Source organism: Macaca nemestrina, chromosome 1 (genome assembly GCF_043159975.1).
Source record: "Macaca nemestrina isolate mMacNem1 chromosome 1, mMacNem.hap1, whole genome shotgun sequence".
NCBI lineage: Eukaryota > Metazoa > Chordata > Mammalia > Primates > Cercopithecidae > Macaca > Macaca nemestrina.
In genome coordinates this window covers 172,102,458-172,122,968 of record NC_092125.1, presented here as the reverse complement: position 1 = coordinate 172,122,968, position 20,511 = coordinate 172,102,458, and the positions used below count along the sequence as shown (strand labels likewise).

At 41.4% G+C, this 20,511-nt stretch overlaps 1 long non-coding RNA gene across 1 annotated transcript in view; it reads right to left on the bottom strand.

Annotated features, from left to right (window-relative positions):
• Positions 1–20,511, bottom strand: part of LOC112429017 (uncharacterized) — a 145,552-nt gene that overhangs the window by 67,695 nt on the left and 57,346 nt on the right. Inside the window, exons 3-5 of the long non-coding RNA XR_003021153.2 lie at positions 5,812–5,949; positions 3,982–4,222; positions 3,405–3,633 (exon numbers count right to left, since the gene is read on the bottom strand). This is a non-coding gene — a long non-coding RNA (uncharacterized lncRNA). The remainder of the gene's footprint in view (positions 1–3,404; positions 3,634–3,981; positions 4,223–5,811; positions 5,950–20,511) is intronic.

The following is a 20,511-nucleotide window of genomic DNA, read 5'->3' as shown; positions in this document are numbered from 1 at the left end:
GACTTATTTCTGCCATTTTGTTATTTGTTTTCTGGTTTTGTGGTCTTCTCTTCCTTCTTTCCTTCTTTCTTGTCCTTTTAGTGAAGGTGATTTTCTCAGGTGGAAGGTGACTTTTTGTGTATCTGTTGTATGTTTTTTGATTTGAGGTTACTATGAAGCTTGCAAATGATATCTTATAATCAATTATTTTAAACTGATGACAACTTAACACTAATTGCATAAACAAACTATTAAACAAGCAAAGAGAAAACTAATACAAACTCTACACCCTAAATTTATCCCTCTGCTTTTTAATTTTTACTTGTGTCTTGTTTCTATTTATATCTTCTTATACTCTCTATGTCTGGAAAAGTTGTAGTTATGATTCTTTGAGAGGTTCCTCTTTTAGTCTTTCTACTCAATATATGAATAGTTTGCACACCACAATTAGTGTTATAATATTCTGTGTATTTCTGTGTACTTACTATTACCAGTGAGTTTTGTACCTTCAGATGATTTCTTATTGCTGATTAGCAACCTTTTCTTTCAGATTGAAGAACTCCCCTTAGCATTTCTTGTAGAACAGGTCTGGTGTTGATAAAATCTCTCAGATTTTTTTTTTTTTTTTTTTAGTCCGGGAAAGCCTTTATTTCTCCTTCATGTTTGTAGAATATTTTCACTAGATATACTATTGTAGGATAAAATATTTTTCCTTCAGCACTTTAAGTTTATCTTGCTACTCTCTCCTGGCCTGTAAGATTTCCACTGGGAAGTTGCCTGCCAGATGAATTGGAGCTCCTTTGTATGTTATTTGCTTCTTTTGCTGCTTTTGGGATCTTTTTTATATTCTTCACCTGTGGGAGTTGATTATTGAATGCCTTAAGGTAGTCTTATTTGAGTTAAATTGGTGCTCTATAACCTTCTTGTACTCGAATGTTGATATGTTTCTCTAGATTTGGGGAGTTCTCTATCATTATCCCTTTGAATAAACTTTCTACCCTGATCTCCCTCTCTATCTCCTCTTTAAGGCCAATAACTCTTAGATTTGCTCTTTTGAAGCTATTTGCTCTTTTGAAGCACGCTATGTTGGCGTGCTTCATTCTGTTATATTCTTTTTTATTTTGTCTCCTCTGACTGTGTATTTTCAAATAACCTGCCTTCAAGCTCACTAATTCTTTCTTCTGCTTGATCAATTCTGCTGTTAAGAGACTGATACATTCTTCAGTATGTCAATCACATTTTTCAGCTCCAGCATTTCTGCTGATTCTTTTTATTACAATCTCTTTGTTAAATTTCTCTAATTGGATTCTGAATTCCTTCTCTGTGTCATCTTGGATTTTGTTGAGCTTCCTTAAAACAGCTATTTTGAACTCTCAGTCTAAAAGGTAACATATCTGTGTCTCTCTAGGACTGGTCCGTGTTGCCTTATTTAGTTCATTGGTGACATCATGTTTCCCTGGATGGCCTTGATGCTTGTGGGCGTTCATCAGTGTCTGGGCATTGAAGAGATAGGTATTTATTGTAGTCTTCACAGTCTGGACTTGCTTGTACCCATCCTTCTTGGGAAGGTTTTATAGGTAATTGAAGGGACTTGGATGTTGTTATCTGTCTTTGATCACTGCAGCTGTATCTGCATTGAGGGTACCCCAAGTCTAGTAACACTGTGGCTCTTGCAAACTTGTAGAGGTACCGCCTTGGTGGTCTTGGGTAAGACCCAGAAGAATTCTCTGGATTACCAGGCAGAGACTCTTGTTCTCCTCCCTTACTTTCCCCCAAATAAATAGAATCTTTCTCTGTGCTGAGCTGTCTGGAGCTGGGGGAGGGGTGACACAAGCACCCTGATGGCCATCACCCTGGGACTGTGCTGGATCAGACCTGAAGCCAGCACAGCACTGGGTCTTGCCCAAGGCCTACAGCAACCACTGCCTGGCTACCATCTATAATCACTCAAGGCCCAAGGCCTCTACAATCACGTGGTGGCAAATCCAACCAGGATTGTGTCCTTAAGAATGGTGAGATCCCCCTGGCCCCAGGTGGGTTGAGAGATGCTGTCTGGGAGCCAGGGCCTGGAGTCAGGAATCAGGAATCTACCCTGTGCTCTATTCTGCTGCAGCTGGGCTGGCACCCAAGCCACAAGACAAAGTCCTTCCTGCTCTTCCCTCCCCTTTCCTGAAGCAGAGGAGTCTCTCCCCGTGGCCACCACCACCCCAGGCCCATGGCAAAGTACTTCCTGGCTACTGCCGATGTTCACTCAAGGCCCAAGGACTCTTCAGTCAACCTCTGGTGCCAGTCCTGAGCCTCTCCATTCAGGGCAATGGGCTTCCCTCTGGCCCAGGGCAGATATAGAAATGCCATCCAGAAGCCAAGTCCTGGAATTAGAGACCCCAGAAGCCCATTTGTTGCTCTACTCCCACTTTGGCAAAGCTGGTACCCAAGCTGCAAGACAAAGTCTCCTTTACTCTTCCCTCTCCCTTTCTCAAGCAGGGAGGGTATCTCTTTCCATAGCCGCCACAGCTGGAGATGTGCTGGGTCACGTCTGAAGCCAACATGTCTCTGAGTTTAACCCAAGGCTTACAGCAAGTACAGCCTGGCTACTGCTGCTAATTATTCAGGGCCCATAGGCTCTTTAGTCATCAGGTGATGAATTCTGCCAGGCCTGGCTCCTTCCCCTCAAAGGCAACAGTTTCCCTTCTGGCCCAGGGTATGCTAGAAACGACTTCCAGGATGTAGAGCCTGGAATGAGGGCCTCAGGACTCTTCCTGGTTTCTGATTCTACTGTGGTTGAACTGATACCCAAGTGGCAAGACAAAGTCTTCTTTACTCTCCCCTCTCCTCTCCTCAAGCAGAGAGAAGGAGTCTCTCCCTGAGCTGCACTGCCTGTGGCTGGGGAAGGGATGGTGCAAGCACTCCTTTGGCCACCCCAGCTAGTGTCTCATTAGGTCATGTACACCCCAAGTCCACTGGCTCTGAGTCCAGCACAGCACCAGGACTTGCCAAGGAATTGCAGTTCTTGTGGCCTCAATTGCCATTCAAGTTTATTTAGGATCCCAGGGTGCTTTAGCCCATGGTTGCAGAATTTGCTGGAACTTAGGTTCTCATCACCAAGATGGACAATTTGCCCCTGGCTAGGGTTGGTCTAAATGCTCCCTCTTTGGGTGCTGGCTGAGTTTTACCTTGTGTTGCTTTCTGCTGTGACAGGGCAGCACTGAGTTCCAATGCAAAGTCCCATAATCAGTGTGCTCTCACTCCCCACTGCACTCTCACTCCCTCAACATTCTCTCACTCCCCTATTCTCTCTTCATTCCATGAGGCCACTGCTAGGGGATGGAGAAGGATGGTATAGCTGACTCAAGACTGTCTTTCCTACCCTCTTCAGTGCCTCTTTTCTTAATATTATGTTAAAACCAGGGACTGTGGTCACTCACCTGATTTTTGGTTGTTATGAACATGCTTTTTCTCTGTGGATGGATGTTCCATTTGGTATTTCTGTGGGAGGGATAATCACTGGAGGCTTCTATTCAGCCATCTTGTTCCGCCTTCTCCTCTCTATTTATTTATATTGATTTGTGAACATCTTCAAAACGCTGTATCCTTGAGAATCTTCAGTCCTTCAGTGTCATTTGAATGGTTCGGCCAGATCTCACTGGTTTATTCCTTTAAATGAATAAAATATCATACCTTTTCCACTAGGCTACAGAACCAATAAAGCAAGGAGGGGTAAAACTGGAAAGAATTTGTATGGAAACCTCTGAGGAAAAATGTGGTTTCCTTGGCGGAAGAAAAGTTGACATTTCATTAAATTGTATTAGACAATAAACTTATTGGGTGTTAGACTACCTCTACCCAAAGTCCTATAAAATACCCAGGAGAGTATAATTTACTTGTCAAGAAGTATTCAAATATTTGTTGATTATTGCAGCCTGAATTTTCCCTTAGCTGATGAAGGTGGGGTGAAGACACTTTAAGAATTAGCTTTAAATCTGTTCTAGTATTATTCCTCACCTGCCATATGGCATATCCGCATCACCTTCTTTTTTGCATCTCTCTGGGAGTTCCAAGGTGGGGTTGAATGTCTTGAATATTATTTGAGCTGCTTCCCAATCGTCTTTCCCCTCTCAGTCCTCTGGCTGTTGTTTCTGTTGTCTAAAGTGTGCTGTTGTTCTGCTCAACCATATGGATGCCCTCTGGATTGGACTGAGAGGGCTCAGTAATGTTATTCCTCTCTTCCACACAAGGTCTGAACCTGTTGAGAAATAAGACAAAGGACTAACATGGAAAGAGGCCAAGATAACATCTTCATTACTGACAAAACTAGGTTGAAGGACCTAGCTTTTACCTGTGGGCCTAGTGTACCTTCTACTGTTTGAATCAGACCAACTTGGCCACCCAGTCCCATGAAGAACTGAAGCCCCTCTGCAGATTTCCCCGTGGAGGATCCGTTTCCTAGGCCATTTGTCATGGAGAGGTAGAATACAGTGTGTGACTCTTGGGGAGCTTACTCTCAGAAGGAATAAGGAAGAAATTGAACTGACTATACCCAGTTTATTCTGCCCAAATTTACAGATCAGTTAAGTTTTTCCAGCTCTCCTGGATGGGAGTGAATAAAGGAGAGAGGGAGGCCAAGAGTGTCACTCTTACCGAGTTCAGCCCACAAAATTTGGAACATCAAGAGTGGTGGAGAAGTATTTACCCTCCAATACCACACAGTGTTTTTCCGAAAGGCCCCAACATGGTATTGCTCATCCATCCTTGGCCTCTAATGCCACGGGGGTTTCCTGACTGTAGATCTCTGATATTTACCTCTCTCTCTGACCAATTCATCTCTCTCCTTCACCTTTTCATAAAGCAGAGGGCCACAGTAAAATTAAAGTAGGAGGATGGCTAGAGTTATAATTCTAGATGGAATATTTTGTTGTTGTTTGGTTTTTGTTTTGTTTTGTTTTGTAATCAGTTTATTGAATGGTCTAAACTCAGTAGAGTTCAAACATAAAAAAAATTATTTCTTCCAATAACTACTACTAAAAAAGTTCTGGTGAGCTCACCTTCCCTTCCCTAAATGATATTTTAGGTAAAAAATTATGGTTATTTTCAGGTATAAAAATATTCAGTATAATACAATTGATCCAGTTTAAAACTTCAAACTCATATCCAACTTAATTCTCTTCCTCCTAACTAAAGGAGTGTGCTTTTCTCTTTCATTTTTCCTCCTTCCTCTCTTGGTTTTCCTTTTCTTGTCCACTATTTTTGGGCCTCAAAAACAGGTGGGGAAGAGGGAATAAATTTCTTCTACTTGAGTGGGTCTCTTTGGTCCTTCGTTCCTTGGAGGTCAATGGCTATTTATGGCAGAAGTCTAAATGCTGAGCTTCTCATGGACTGAGTGAGTTGTTAATGGGATCCTGTAAAATTCTTTTTTTTTTTTTTTTTTTTTTTATGAGATGGAGTCTCACTCTGTCACCCAGGCTGGAGTGCAGTGGCATGATCTTGGCTCACTGCAGCCTCTGGCTCCTGAATTCAAGCAATTCTCCTGCCTCAGCCTCCCGAGTAGCTGTAATTACAGGTGCCCACCACCACACCTGGCTGATTTTTGTATATTTAGTAAAGATGGGATTTCACCATGTTGGTCAGGCTGGTCTTGAACTCCTGACCTCAAGTGATCTGCCCACCTTGGCCTCCCAAAGTGCTGGGATTACAGACATGAGCCACTGTGCCTGACGATCCTCTAAGATTTTTACACAGCACAGGACCTGCTATGAAATATGCACTCTGGCATCATTTCTTTTAATACTGCACCCCACACTGAGTTCCCATTCTCAATAAGATTCATACAGTCACCTTAGCCAAACACAGCAGAAGTTTACTTAATTCTCACTTAACAGTGTTGAGTTAAGTGAACTCTTCACCCTGAGGTCTGCTGTGCTCCACAGGATCATTCAAGAACCCAGGATTCCTCATTTATATCTGCATTTGAGCCTGTGGAAAGGGGAAAGAGGAAGTCAGAGTTAGCAGCTTTGTCTTTAAAGCAGTGATTTGTAAGTTTCCGTAGGTCACTTCCACTAACATCCTGTTGGCTTGAACTTAGTCACATGATCATACCTAGCTGCAAGAGAGGCTAGGAAAATGTAATCTTTTGTGGGCTGGCTATATCATTCTCTGAAACCCTGGAGGTCTTTTTGATTGCTAAAATGCAAAAATGGAGAATGGATATCTGGGCAGAATTGAGTCGTCTCTGCCTCTGTTATATTTGAGATCATCTTCTCACTGTACTCCAAACCACTCTGCTTTCAGGCCCTGTTGCTAAGTGTGGACCACAGTGAAAGACTTCCACCCCATTTCCTCTAGGCCGCCAGTGACCCTCTCTGTGATGTCTTCCTGCTTCCATTTTACCATCCACCAAACATGTCTGTAGATACCTCAACCCCAACTGGAAATAAGTTTCCATGTTCTTTCTTATTGTCACACATGCCATTCAAATCACTGTGGTAAGTGATGCATGTGTAACCTTAGGATGCCTGGGGAATACATCATAAGGACACCACACCTAATCCACGTAGAGAGGGAAGAGTTGGGAAAGGCTGCCTGTATGACAGTGATGCCCGATAAGAGTTCTGAAAGAGTAGGGGTAGTTCATGGACAGGTGTCATAAGCAACAAGAACTAGAAGAGAAGAGAGACATGATGCATTTGCAGGACAGCAAATACTGCTTGAGAGTCAAGTGTGGGTAGAAGTGTGGGATATTTTTAGAATATAAGGCTTCAGGGGTAAACAAGAAGCAAATGATGTAGGCCTTTGTATACTTTGACTTTATCTTGAGGCCAAACGGGATTTAATGGAGAACTTTAAGCAAGGAAGTGTGACCCAAACCAATCTGCATTTGCAAAAGAAAATTCTGACAGCTGGTGAAGGGTGCACTGAAGCAAACAAGACCAGGCCCTCCTAGGACAGTTGGGAGGCAATTGGAGAAACCTAAGGGAAAAAAAATTAAGGTCCAGAAGTAAAATAACGATAGAACCGCCAACAAAGCTCACACATTCTTTCCATGATAATAACAATTTTATTCTCTGTTTGTACACTGTCTCATTCCAAAAAGGATAGGGGTTGAATTTCACAAATTCAGCAAATATTGTAGTGAGTATCAATCTCAGCCCAAAAATTCAGATGTGCAAGAAATATTATTTCTTTCATTTTCTGTAAATCAAACTTAATTTCTAATCTGAGCCCACTCCTGCTGGGTAGGTGGGAAATTCAGCCTCAGCCATTTTGGGGGTTCCCTCCTTCACATTAATACAAAAGCTCCAGAGTCCTACATAACTCTAAGGCATTGAGGTGGTCCCCTTGATTCTTAGTGCCCTGGTAATGAGGAGATAGTCACTGTACCAGTTCCCATAGCTCCAGTGGCTCTGCTGATACCAAGTCATGCCTGCTGCTCAGAGTCCTAGGCCAGCATATGGAATGGCCATGTTTATTACCTGGGGTCTTTCTACTTTTCTAGAGTTCTGCCTCCCTTTGCTCTCTGTAAGCCTGCAGATCCAAAGAGACTCTGGGAATCTCTTGTCAATGTGTGAGAATTTCCCCTTTCCACGTTTCCCTTAGAACCCTTTTTTGTCCACCGAGGACACTTAGCTCAATCTCCTTAAAGGCTTTAAACATTTCTAAATAAATTCAGAAGGAGAAGTCAACCATAATTTTACCAGCTCTGAAGCAAGAAAGCACAGAATCTGCAAGCTGCATTCATAGAAAAAGGTGAAGAAAATTCAAAAATTAACATGTCAAAAATGGTCATGTTTCAATACCATGATTCTTTTCAAATATAAAGAATTTATGGTGAAAGAAAAATAAAATTAAAAATGAATGAGAAAATTAATGCTTTGAAAATGCTTTTCAAGATGAGGCACATGACTTCAGCTCTGAGCTTTCTAGTGACCAAATCAATAACCCAACAACTGTTCATGGGTTACAAGCCACCCAATCCATGGTATTCTGTTATACAGCCTGAATTCGTGAAGGCAACAACTGACAAAAATGAATCTGCTAAAGAAAGCACACTGGTTTTTCAGGACCAAGGTGGTTTTACGTGACCCTGGGATCAGTGGAAGATTTTTTCACTGGACCCTTCTAAAGAGAACACTTTATAATGCAGGCACCCCCATGTTCAACATCATCTTTACAATAATGACTTCTGTCACATTGTTTTTTATAACAATATAGGCACCAGAGGTTAAAAAACAACAACAACAAACAATTCAAAAAGTGGGCACTGGCCTAGTCAAGGATACAGATAAACAGATAATTGCCTCGTGCTATTAAAGTATCATCATGGAGGTGTTGTACAAAGTGCAAAAGGAGCCCAGAGGAGGCAGAGCAATGATACTGGAAGCAGGTGTCCAAGGAAGCATTCATGTTGCTAGAAGAAGAAAGGATGGAGGGAGCCCAGCACCCAAAGATCATGGTAGCTAGAATAAGGATGGAAAATGCTCAGGTCATAATGAGCAGAAAAACACAATACCATATTCAAAAGAAACTTATACAAAATACTAAAAGAAAATCCGTGACTATTATTAGTTGTTGCTGTTGTTATTGTCTTTGGGCTGCCATAACAGCATACCATAGACTGGGTGGCTTACTGGCCAGGTGCATTGGCTCACACCTGTAATCCCAACACTCTGGGAAGCAGAGTCGGCAGATCACCTGAGGTCAGGAGTTCAAGAACAGCCTGGCCAACATGGTGAAATCCCATCTCTACAAAAATACAAAAATTAGACAGGCATGGTGGTGGGTGCCTGTAATCTCAGCTACTCGGAAGGCTGTGGTGGGAGAATCACTGGAACCCAGAAGACAGAGGTTGCAATGAGCTGAGATAGCACCATTGCACTCCAGTCTGAGTGGCAGAGCAAGACTCTGTCTCAAAAAGAAAAAAAAACTTGGGTGGCTTATAAACAATAAAACAATAAAAATTTATATCTCCCAGTTTTGAGGTGGAGAAGTTCGAGATTAATGTGCCAACAGATTCTCTATCAGATGAGGGACCACTGCCTGGTTTATAGACATCATCTTCTCATTGTAACCTCACATAGTGGAAGGGACAAGGGAACTCTGGTGCCTCTTTTATAAGGATGCTAATCCTATTCATGAGGGCTCCATCCTCATGACCTAATCCCCTCCCTAAAGCTCTACCAACAAATACTATCACAACGGGGATTAAGTTTCAAGATGTAAATTTTGGAGGGGGCACAAACATTCAGTCTATAAAAGTTATTATTTCTAGGAGATCATATTCCAGAATTCATGATCCTAAAATCATACTCTGATTTTTATATTTTGCCTTTAGATTTTCTACATTTTCAACTTTTTATGAGGAAAATGTTATGAATATTTAGCAACTAGTTTTGATTACAACAGAAGATCCACATAAAAGTAGCTTCTAGTTCTTGTTACGCATGAAATATTCCAGAATGAAATAATAGAAGGTCTGGGATTTGCTTCAAAATCATGTGGGGCAGAGGAAAAGTGAACAGGGGCACAAATGAGCCAAGACTGGCCAAGAGTTGCTAATTGTTTCAACTGATTGATTGATGGGTACACAGGGATTTGTTGCACTATTCTCTAGTATACTAGAGTTTAAATTTCATAATAAAAAGCTGAGGAAACAAATAGATAAGGAGGGTGATCCCAGCCATTAAACTCTCTCTGCTTCCGTTTGCTCAATTGTAAAATGAGGATGATAATAATGCTCACCTCATGAGATAGTTGTGAGGATTACATACGTTAACATATCTAAGATGCCATGACAGTGCCTGACACTTAATTAACATTATAGTTGTTATTATGATTGCCTAAGCCAGGGGCACGATGACCTTTTCAAGCTCCCAGATCCTTCCATCTTTCTGCCCTGCCATCTCAAAGTGTGCCATCAGCCGTCAGTGGTTATGTGATATTGAAGCTGCTCCAGGTATTACCATAGCCCTGTCCAGAGGCAGAAAAGAGGTCAGTCTTGCCTTTTGGGTATGTGTTCCCGTTTAGGACTCAGGACATTTTCCAAGAAGCCCCCTAGCAGGTTTCCCTTTGCTTCTCATTGGCCAGGATTATGTCACATAACCATGCCTAAACCAGTCACTAACAAAAGGGATACATCTACCAAGCTGGCTATTCACTAATCAAAACCTGCATCCTAGGCTTTGTGGAGGCCCCCGAAGCATGACATACAAATGACTGGAGGAAGAAAAATCATGGGCAGTCAAACAATAGTGACATCTCCTGGCATGTTTGACAGCAGAGAATAGGTTCCGTATGGCCGGTGCGTAAGATAATATAGGGAACAGGAAGAGAGATGATAGCAGGACAGATGAATGGAGATCAGTGAAACACTAGGCAGAAGACACTACATTTTTTCCTGTAGGCAGTGAGGAACCATGAAGATTGAGGCACAGGAGCTAAGGAGAACCTGATAAGGATATCAGAAAAATATCACTCATTTCATTTCAACCAAGAATTTTCCTGAAGATGATGTGTAATCTTATGCAAACTATATGTACATAATATGCAAATGTACTTATTGCTCCCTCAAATGTTTTGCATGCCTGGATGTGGTGTTTGAAAAACAAAAATCTTGGTACAAACAATTGGCTCAGCAATAATATCTCCAAGTTGGTTAGTCAACTAGCCTTGGATTAGATATTGATGTGGTAACTTCGTTTCCTACTGGCTAAGAACTTGTTTTAGGTTTTGTACTAATTTCCTTTATGATTTGTCTTCAAGGAGCAGGTGAATATCCACAGCCCTCATAACGAAGTGTCTACCCTCAGTGCTGAGTGTCATTATCCTTATGTGAAAATGAATTCCACATGAGTCTTTTCAAGAAGCCAGAGGGTTTAAGATATTATTTAATTACACATGAGAAATGCATTATTAGATTCATTAAAGAAGACCATGATGCAAAGAGGCCAACCTCAACCTGTTGAAAACTTCTCAAATTAAGATGCTGAGAGTTTTATTATTGGCATAAACTTTGCTTACGGGGTGGGGGGATGCTGTACATGTAATGAAATGCAACTGGGTCAGGAAGAAGAAATTAGGGAGTATGTTTATCACACATGAGACTTTCTAGCACTTCTGAACAAGAAATCCTGATTTCAGCCAGATCTTAGCTGAAAAGGGAGCATTATGACTTTTGTTTCCATGAAAGTCAAGCAGGTCCTGCTCCTCCATTGGGGGAAGTAATATAAAATAAGTTCCCACGTACTTGATACATTTGTGGGTGAGGATGTTCTCCTTGATGTGTAGACCCTTGCAGAAGTTATTATAGATATAAACTCAAACTTATTGAATGGATAAATAATATCAACCCTGATTTCAGCCAAATCCTAAGACTTATCAACTGAAAATCATTGTATATTTTACATGAATCATAAATTATATTCTTATTATTATTCATTCACTTATTCAACAAATTTTTATCTATACTTTTTTATAGTAGTTACTGTTCTAAGCACTGGGAACACAGCATTGAATAAAACAGGCAAAAGTCTTTGTTCCCTTGGAGTTTATATTTTAATGGGAGAAGATATAAAATAAACAAGATACATAAGTAATATATATAGTACAGGTACTTTGTGATAGATGCTAAAGAGATGAAGTAGGTAAAGGGAATAAGGGGTTTGGAAAGTGGTCAAGAAGGCTTGCAATAATTGACAGCATGGTTGGGGAAGGCCTCCATTACATGGTGACCATGGTAACCGTTAATATTATAGTATTCTTCATCAATATTTCTGGTTCTTCTAAGCACATGAAAAGATTGTATTTCCTTGCTACCTTGGAATGAGAGATGCCGAGTGACTTTCTTTGGCTGATGAAATGTGAGTAGAAGTGATGTATGCTGCTTTGTCATGGAATATTTAAGAGGTGGTATATGATTCATCATGCTCTTTCTGTCTACCACAGCTATGTTCCAATAGTGGCTGTTCTGTCTGCTTGGAACCTGGAATGAGAACAACATGGAGCAGAACCAAAATGGACGTGTATTCTGACTTGTTCTAAACTACTCAGTTTGAGGTTATTACTGCAGCATAACCTAGCCTAACCTGTCTAAATGAACTATAGTGACGATTGAAGACCTGAAGGAAGTGGGGCAGTAAAAAGTGTGGATATCTAGGAAGGAGCATTCCCAGTAGTGCAAAGGCCTCAGCATGGGAGTCTGTTTGGCATTTTAGAGTCCAATGAATGAAAAAAAAAACATGGAAAAAGATGAGGTGATGAACTTCCAGGTCACGTAGTACCATTCTAAGTACTTTTCTTCTCAGGGATGTGAAGTCATTCATAGAGGAGTTAACATGATCTGACTTAAATTTTTAAAAATACTCAAGGTGGTTTTTGGTTTGAGCATAAACTGAGATGGGGGCAAGACAGAAGCAGAGAGAACAGTAAGGAGACTATTTCTAGAAATCCAAAGTAGAGAGGAGAGTTGCTTGAATCAGGCTAGTTGCAGTGGAGGTATTAGAAATGATTGGCTTCTGGATATATTTTTTATATAAAGTGAAGGGGATTTGCTGATGTATCAGATATGAGTTATGTCTTAGTACATTCCTGCTGCTATAACAAAATACCCAAGACTGGGTAATTTATAAATAATAGAAGTTTATTTTTCATAGTTCTGGAGGCTGGAAAGTCCAAGATCAAGGCACCAACAGGTTCAATGTCTGACAAGGGCTGTTCTGAGCTTCCAAGATGATACCTTTTGCTGCATCCTTCAGATGAGACAAATACTGTATTCTCAGTACAGAAGGGATGGAAGGGCAAAAGGTTCTAGCTAGTTCCCTCCAGCCCTTTTATAAGGCACTAATACCATCCATGAGATTAAAGCCTCCTGAAGATCCCACCTCTTAATACTGTTGCATTGGGGATTAAGTTTCAACGTGAATTTTGGAGGGACACAAACTTAACCCATAGCATGTTGGAAGAAGAAGACTAAAGTCAAGGTTGGTGCCAATATTCTTATCTTACATAAATGGAAGGATACAGCTGCTACTTACTGAAATGGAGAAGATTGAAGGAGGAGCACTTTTGTTAGGGCAAGGTCAGGCCTTAGTTTTAGACAGTGTTAAGTTTAGAGTGACCACTAGACTTCTATGCAGAGATGTTGAATAGACAAGGAGACATAAATTTTGGAGTCATTGATGTAGAGGCAATATTTGAAATTATTAGACTCAATGATAGCACCAAAGGGAAAAGTGTAGACAGAAAGGTGTAGAGGCCTGAGGACTGAGTTTCTTAACTGAATCTTAAGAATCAGGGAGAAGAGGAGAAATAGCAAAGTAGGCTGAGAAGGAACTGCCAATGGAGTAGCAGAAAGACAACAACAACAACAGAAAAAAAAAAGAAGAGTGGGCCAGGCGTGGTGGCTCAAGCCTGTAGTCCCAGCACTTTGGGAGGCTGAGACGGGCGGATCACGAGGTCAGGAGATCGAGACCATACTGGCTAACACGGTGAAACCCCATCTCTGCTAAAAAATACAAAAAACTAGCCGGGTGACGTGGCGGGAGCCTGTAGTCCCAGCTACTCCGGAGGCTGAGGCAGGAGAATGGCATAAACCCGGGAGGCAGAGCTTGCAGCGAGCTGAGACCCGGCCACTGCACTCCAGCCTGGATGACAGAGCGAGACTCCGTCTCAAAAAAAAAAAAAAAAAAAAAAAAGAAGAGTGGTGGAAGGAAGAGTTTCAAAGTGTTAAATTCTGCATGTAGGTGAAGTAAGATGAAGTCTGAGAATGGACAAAGAGATTTCGAAAATGGAAGTCTTCTGTGACCTTGACAAATGGTATGCTGACAGCCTGGGTGGAACATGCTCAAGAGATGAGAGAAAAGAAATGGAGACAACTCATTCAAGGAGTTTTGTCATAAAAGCAAGTTTAAAATGAAGGTTTAGTCGGCAGGAAATAAAGTCAAAGAAGGATTTTAAAAGAGAATTAATAGTGATTTTGTTGGCTAATGGGAAAGATCTATTAGGAAAAATTTGATGATGAGAGAGAAGAGATTGTTGGAGCAGTGTCTTCAAATAGACAAGAGGGGGTGAGATCTAGCACAGAAATAGAAGAGTTTGTCTTTGCCAGGGGTTCATCCTGGAGAAATGAGAATAGATGCAGGGAGGTGGTTGCGTATGGAGGGGGAGTATGTGGAAGCTATTCTCTGAATACTTCTATTTTCTCAGAGACGTTGGAAGAAAGTTCATCAGTTCAAAGTAGGAATGGCAATTTAAGGAGAAATGAGACAGTATAAAATAGCTTTTGAGAACAGTGGGGAAGTAAACAGATTACAAAAGTGTACTGACTGCCAGTCAGCATTAAAGTAAGTAAACCAGCCAGGTGCGGTGGCTCAGGCCTGTAATCTCAGCACTTTGGGAGGCCAAGGCAGGCAGATCACATGAGGTCAGGAGTTTGAGACCAGCCTAGCCAACATGGTGAAACCCTGTCTCTACTGAAAATAAAAAAATTAGCCAGGCGTGGTGACCCATGCCTGTAATCCCAACTACTTGGGAGGCTGAGGCATGAGAATTGCTTGAACCCAGAAGGCAGAGGTTGTAGTAAGCCAAGATCATGCCACTGCACTCCAGCTTGGGCAACAGAGTGAGACTCTGTCTTAAAAATATATATATATAATAATAGTAATAAAGTGAACCAGAATTTAATGGAAGACCAATGAGTATGGTAATGTGAGTCATATTTAGTTGTGTGGGTGCAAGCTGGAAGTAGGTAGAGAGATGGGATTACACAGGTAGGGGTTTTGCCACAGTAGTATGATGAAGAAAGAAAGGGGCAATACAACTGAGGGTTTAGGCAAGGGTGCAATAATATCATACTTAACTATGGAATTCAAGCTGACCAAGGGGTAAGTAAGGAAATGAATAGGGCACATTACTGACAAAATGTGCTCAGATCAATGAATTGTGAAAACAGTAGGAGTGGCTATAGCTGATTAAGTGCCTACAAGATACTATCACTGAAGTAGGTGCCTTACATTAACTCATGCTAGTTCTCACAACAATCTTGCAAGGCTGGATTATAATTCCAAATTTGTATATTGCTAATAGACTGACCTAATATGTTATGATCACAAGGAAAGTCATGGCATTCAATCAGTTATCATTTCAATATCCAGTATTCAGTGAACATATTTGTGTCAGCCTGTTTTACATTGCTATAAAAAAAAACTGAGACTGAGTGATTTATAAGAAAAAGAGGTTTATTTTGGCTCATCGTTCTGCAGATTGTACAAAAAAATGTGACACTGGCATGTGCTTCTGGTAAGAACTCAGGAAGCTTTTGGTCATGGTGGAAGGAAAGCAGAACCAGCATGTCACATGCAAGCAAGGGAATAAGAGAGAGAGGAGGGAGGTCCCAGACTCTTTTAACAACCAGATCTCATATAAACTTATTACCATGGAGAGGGCACCAAGCCATTCATGACAGATTGGCCCCATGAACCAAACACTTCCCACCAGGCCCTTACCACAAACATTGTGCGTCACATTTCCATATGAGATTTGGAGAGGACAAATATTCAAACTATGTCATTCCATTCCCGGCCCCCTAAGTCTCATGTCTCTCTCATGTTGCAAAATACAATCATTCATTCCCAATCATCCCCAAAAGTCTTAACTAGCTCCAAGCATCAACTCAAAATTCCAAAGTCCAAAGTCTAATCTGAGAAAGTTCCTTCCAGCTGTGAGCCTATAAAATAAAAAACAAGTTATTTCCTTCCTAGATACAATGGTGGTACAGGCCTTAGGTACACATCCCCATTCCAAAAGGGAGAAATTGGCCAAAATAAGGGGGTAACAGGCCTCAACAGAGACCCAGAAGAGCAGACATTAAGCCTTAAAGCTCCAAAATAATCTTCCTTGATTCCATGTCCCACATCCTGGGCACACCAGTGCAAGGGTTGGGCTCCCAAGGCCTTGGGCAGCCTCATCCCCGTGGCTTTGTGGGGTGCAGCCCATGTGGCTGCTCTCACAGGTTAGAGTCAAATGCCTGCAGCTTTTCCAGGTTGAAAGTGCATGCTGTTGGTGGCTCTACCATTCTGGGATCTGGAGGGTGGTGATCCCATTCCCACAGCTCCACTAGGCAGTGCTCCAGTGAGGACTCTGTGAGGGCTCCAACCTCACATTTCCCCTTAGCACTGCCCTAGTAGAGTCTCTCTACAGGGGCTCCACTTTTGTGGCTGGTTTCTGCTTGGGCACTCAGGCTTTCCAATACATCCTCTGAAATCTAAGTGGAAGTTGCCAGGCTTCTTTCACTCTTGCATTCTGCATGCCTGCAGGCTTAACAACACAAGGAAGCCATCAAGGGTTACGGCCTGTGTCCTAGGAAGCAGCAGCCCAAGCAGTATGTGGGGCCCTTTGAGCCAAGGCTAGAACCAGAGCTGCTGGGATTTGGAGAGCAGCATCCTGAGGTGGGACAGGACAGTGGCACACTGGGATTGGCCCCTAAAACAATTGTTTCCTCTTAGGTCTCTGGGCCTGTGATTGTAGGCATGGCTTGGAATGTTTCTGAAATGCCTTTGAGGCCTTTTCCCCATTGTCTTCCTGTCTTCTTCCGAGCTCTTCAAACTCCTCCAACCTCTGTCTGTTACCCAGTTTCAAAACTGTTTCCACATTTTCAAATATCTTTATAGTAACACCCCACCCCTGGTACCAATTTTCTGTGTTAGTCCATTTTGCACTGCTATAAAGAAATGTGTGAGACTGGGTAATATGTAAAGAAAAAAGATATATTTTGGTTCATGGTTTGTAGACTGTATGAGAAGCATGGTGCCAGCATCTGCTTCTGGTAAGGCCTCAGGAAGCTTTTAGTCATGGCAGAAGGTAAGGGAAACCAGTATGTCACATGACAAGAGAGGGCGCAAGAGAGAGGTGAGGGAGGTCCTAGACTCTTTTTAACAACCAGAACTCATAACTATGTAAAGGGCACCAAGCCATTCATGAGGGATATGCCCCTATGACCCAAACACCTCCCACCTGGCCCCAGCTTCAACACTGTGGATCACATTTTAATATAAGATTTAGAGGGGACAAGTATCCAAACTATATCAATATTCAATATCCATAACAAGTGTCATGTGGCTCTCGAAAATCAGAAGAAGCTGGAGGTATACTTACAGATCTTAAGCACCAAGGAAATGCAAAGTTCATACTAACCAGGACAGGAGTTACAGGCTTCTTAGAATATATACATTGAGATTAATATAAATTGACTCCAGGGACAAGGGCTACCCAAACAGCCCTCTCTTGAAATTGATTTGCAGCCATAAATAAAGCTCACCACATCCAACCAAGCAGAGTGAAAAACAAGGATCCGGCCAGTATCCTGACTGAAACATACAAGTAAACTCAAAAAGCAAGCCCATGTATTACATGGGAAGATACAACAGGTTTCTAAGTTGAGGCACAAGAGGAGTGTTACACCGTGTATCTGTAGCTCCAGGTCTCTTAGTTGAAAGGAACCTCAGTGACCTTCAATGATTATTTGTATAGATGAATTGTTTAATATTAATATTTCACACACTAAGGAATTTATGCAAGTTTTATATATTTCTAACATTTGCGTGAATTTGGCCAATAGGGTGGCGGTCTTATAACTCCAACTTAAATTATGTACTCAAAATCCTTATTATATTTGTGGTTGTAATTTGAAGTTTTACTAAATTTACATACTATATTAGAACATTTAAGAGAACTGCAGTTTTCTATATTTACAAGTTTAATTTATTAGACATAATATTTTAATACTAAGATAAGTTTTAAGTTAGACAACTAAAACTCTTAAGAAGGAAATCAAATATATTAAATGTATAAGTGCACTTTAAAATATTTGAAGATATTTAATTAACCAAGCTTGTAAATGAGACCAAACCTCACTCATAGGCTCCCTTAAAAATGATTGTTAAAATTTGCTAAACTGATAAAGGGATCAATAAGATTTAAGCTACATTTAAAAGCTTAAGGACACACAGCCAGGCATGGTGGCTCACACCTGTAATCCTAGCACTTTGGGAGGCCGAGGCAGGAGGATTGCTTGAGTCCAAGAGTTTGAGACCAGCCTGGGTAATAAAGTGAGACCCCATCTCCATAATGTTTTTTAAAAAATTAGCCGGGCATGGTGGCGCATGCCTGTGGTCCCAGCTACTCAGGAGCCTGGGGGCAGGATATTATCACTTGAGACCAGGAAGTTAAAGCTGCAGTGAGCTGTGTTTACGCCACTGCACTTTAGCCTGGGCAACAGAGAGAGACCCTGTCTCAATAAAACAAAACAAAACAAAACACAGAAAAGAACAAAGCTTAAGGACAAACCCAAGTTTTAAATTTGTTACTTTAACGAAAGGAAATTCATTTTAAAAAGCAAAGTAAGACACGGATTAATCTTTCTGTGTACTAAAATTACTTTCAGAATACCAAAAAAACTCTCAACATATATGAAGAAACTGAAGCAGACAGTTACTAAGTGGTAGAGCTGGAATTTGATTCCAAGTCTGCCAACTGTGAAAACCCATGCTTTCCTCATCATTCTTCATTGCCTTCCCCTGACAAATAATTAAACAACAGTAACATACAATTAGCATACAACTTGAAAAGAAGAGTTTGCTCTCTCTCCTGTGTCCTGCTATGCCTTAGGGTTATAATTATATTATTACCCTACAGTACAGACTGTGCTGGAGTAGGTGTTTAAGGATTGGGCTGAATTAGTATCACTTTAATTATTACATACCCTGGAAATGGCTTTTCCTACTAAATCCCTAACGTTGGCATGTGTGTATATACTTTGCCAGTTTCTCACAAAAGTAGAGTATAAATAGAAGAAATCCAATAACCTATGGCTGATTATTTAAACTATAAGTATGTGTGTTTTATAGATAAACTGGAGATTGCTGTCCTCAAGGTTTTTCCTTAGATTGGTTCTGTGTGTCCCCAGGGAAGAGAGATTGCATGGAGAGGTGTCCCTCTTTATGCATTCTAATGAAAACCAAAATCCAAATCCCCAAACAGATAAGATCTGATTATTCTCATTAGCAGCCAGCACTACTGAAACTCCAATCAGGGCACACAGCCCACTAAGCAGCTGCACTCTTAAGATCCACCTAATGCTTGCAGAGCTGTTTTAGCTTCTCTATCTACAGCTTCTTCGGTGGTGCCTGTCTCTCATTGTTTTTGCATTTTCTGTTAACAAGGAGGAAAGTCGGTAATGGCTGCGGGGGACACAGTTGGTGGTCTTCTCAGTTACCATTAAAGCCCTTCCTCCTTGCTAACAGATTCCCAGTTTTGTTGAGACAAGCAGCCCAGGGAAGAGCTGTGATTATCCCATTCTTCTTTGCCAGTGATGTGTAGAGGTGGACATGTGATCTAGTTTGAGCCAATAAAACATAAGGATAAGACTGCAGGCTTGGATAAGAGGCTTCTGGAAAACATTTCCTCCCAGATATAAGAGGGAGTGTTGTGAGAAGTCCCTCTGGCCATGGCCTCCCTCCTGCGGGTATGCTGTCCTTTGAACAAGGCATGCTTGGAGTTCAGTAGCCACCTTGGAATCGCAAAAGATAGAATTTTCACTGACATCAGCACTTGCCTTGTTGATACCAAACCTTACTGTTGTATTTTATTCAACTGGTTCTAAGCAGCAGTACCTGATGAAGGACCTTGAGTTTTGAGGAATTCCGGGAACCAGATCCTTACTAGACCTAACTGAAGACTCTGTGAGGATTGATACACAGTAAGACTGGTTTTAACAAATTGCAGGCAGGCGGATAGAATTGTTCTGCTCTATCTCAGTACTAGTTTGGTTTGTTGTTGTTTAAATTTCCTGGTTTCTAGAACCAAAAGTACAGCGGCACAATCATAGCTCACTGTAGCCTCAAACTCCGAGGCCCAAAAAGTCCTCCTGCCTTGGCCTCCCGAAACTCTGGGATTACAGGTGTGAGCCCCTGCGCCCAGCTCCAGAGCACTAGTTGTTAAGCCTTAGTTAACCTAACCACCATGAACCACTCCCTTCTTACTCAGCACTTAACAACCCGTCTCTTCCCCCTTAAGAAACTTCTCAGTGAATTTTTTCACAGATACTGTGTTCCTTTGATTATTAATTTAAGAGATTCACATTTTTTCTAAAAACAAAACAAAACAAAAAACCCTGGCATCTGTTTTATTTGCTCACGTGACTATAAGAGAACCACAGAGGTAAGTTTCCAGCTCCCTCACTTCATGATGTTGCTGAACCAACCTCAAAACTATCCACTACTAGGCTTCATGCTAAGAAAACCTTAAATATCCTTACATTTCATGCCAAGTATTGACCAACTACAGCCCATGAGTCAATTGAAAAGTTATATGGAGCACAGTCATGCCCATTGTTTACAGATGTCCACGGCTTCTTTCACACTACACTGGCAGAGTTGAATGGTGGCAGCAGGGATAATACAGCCTACAAAATCTAAAACATTTACTATCTGGCCCTTTAAAGAAAGACGTTGCTAATCTGAGTTTTCAGTGGTGGTAGCTGGGTTTTCT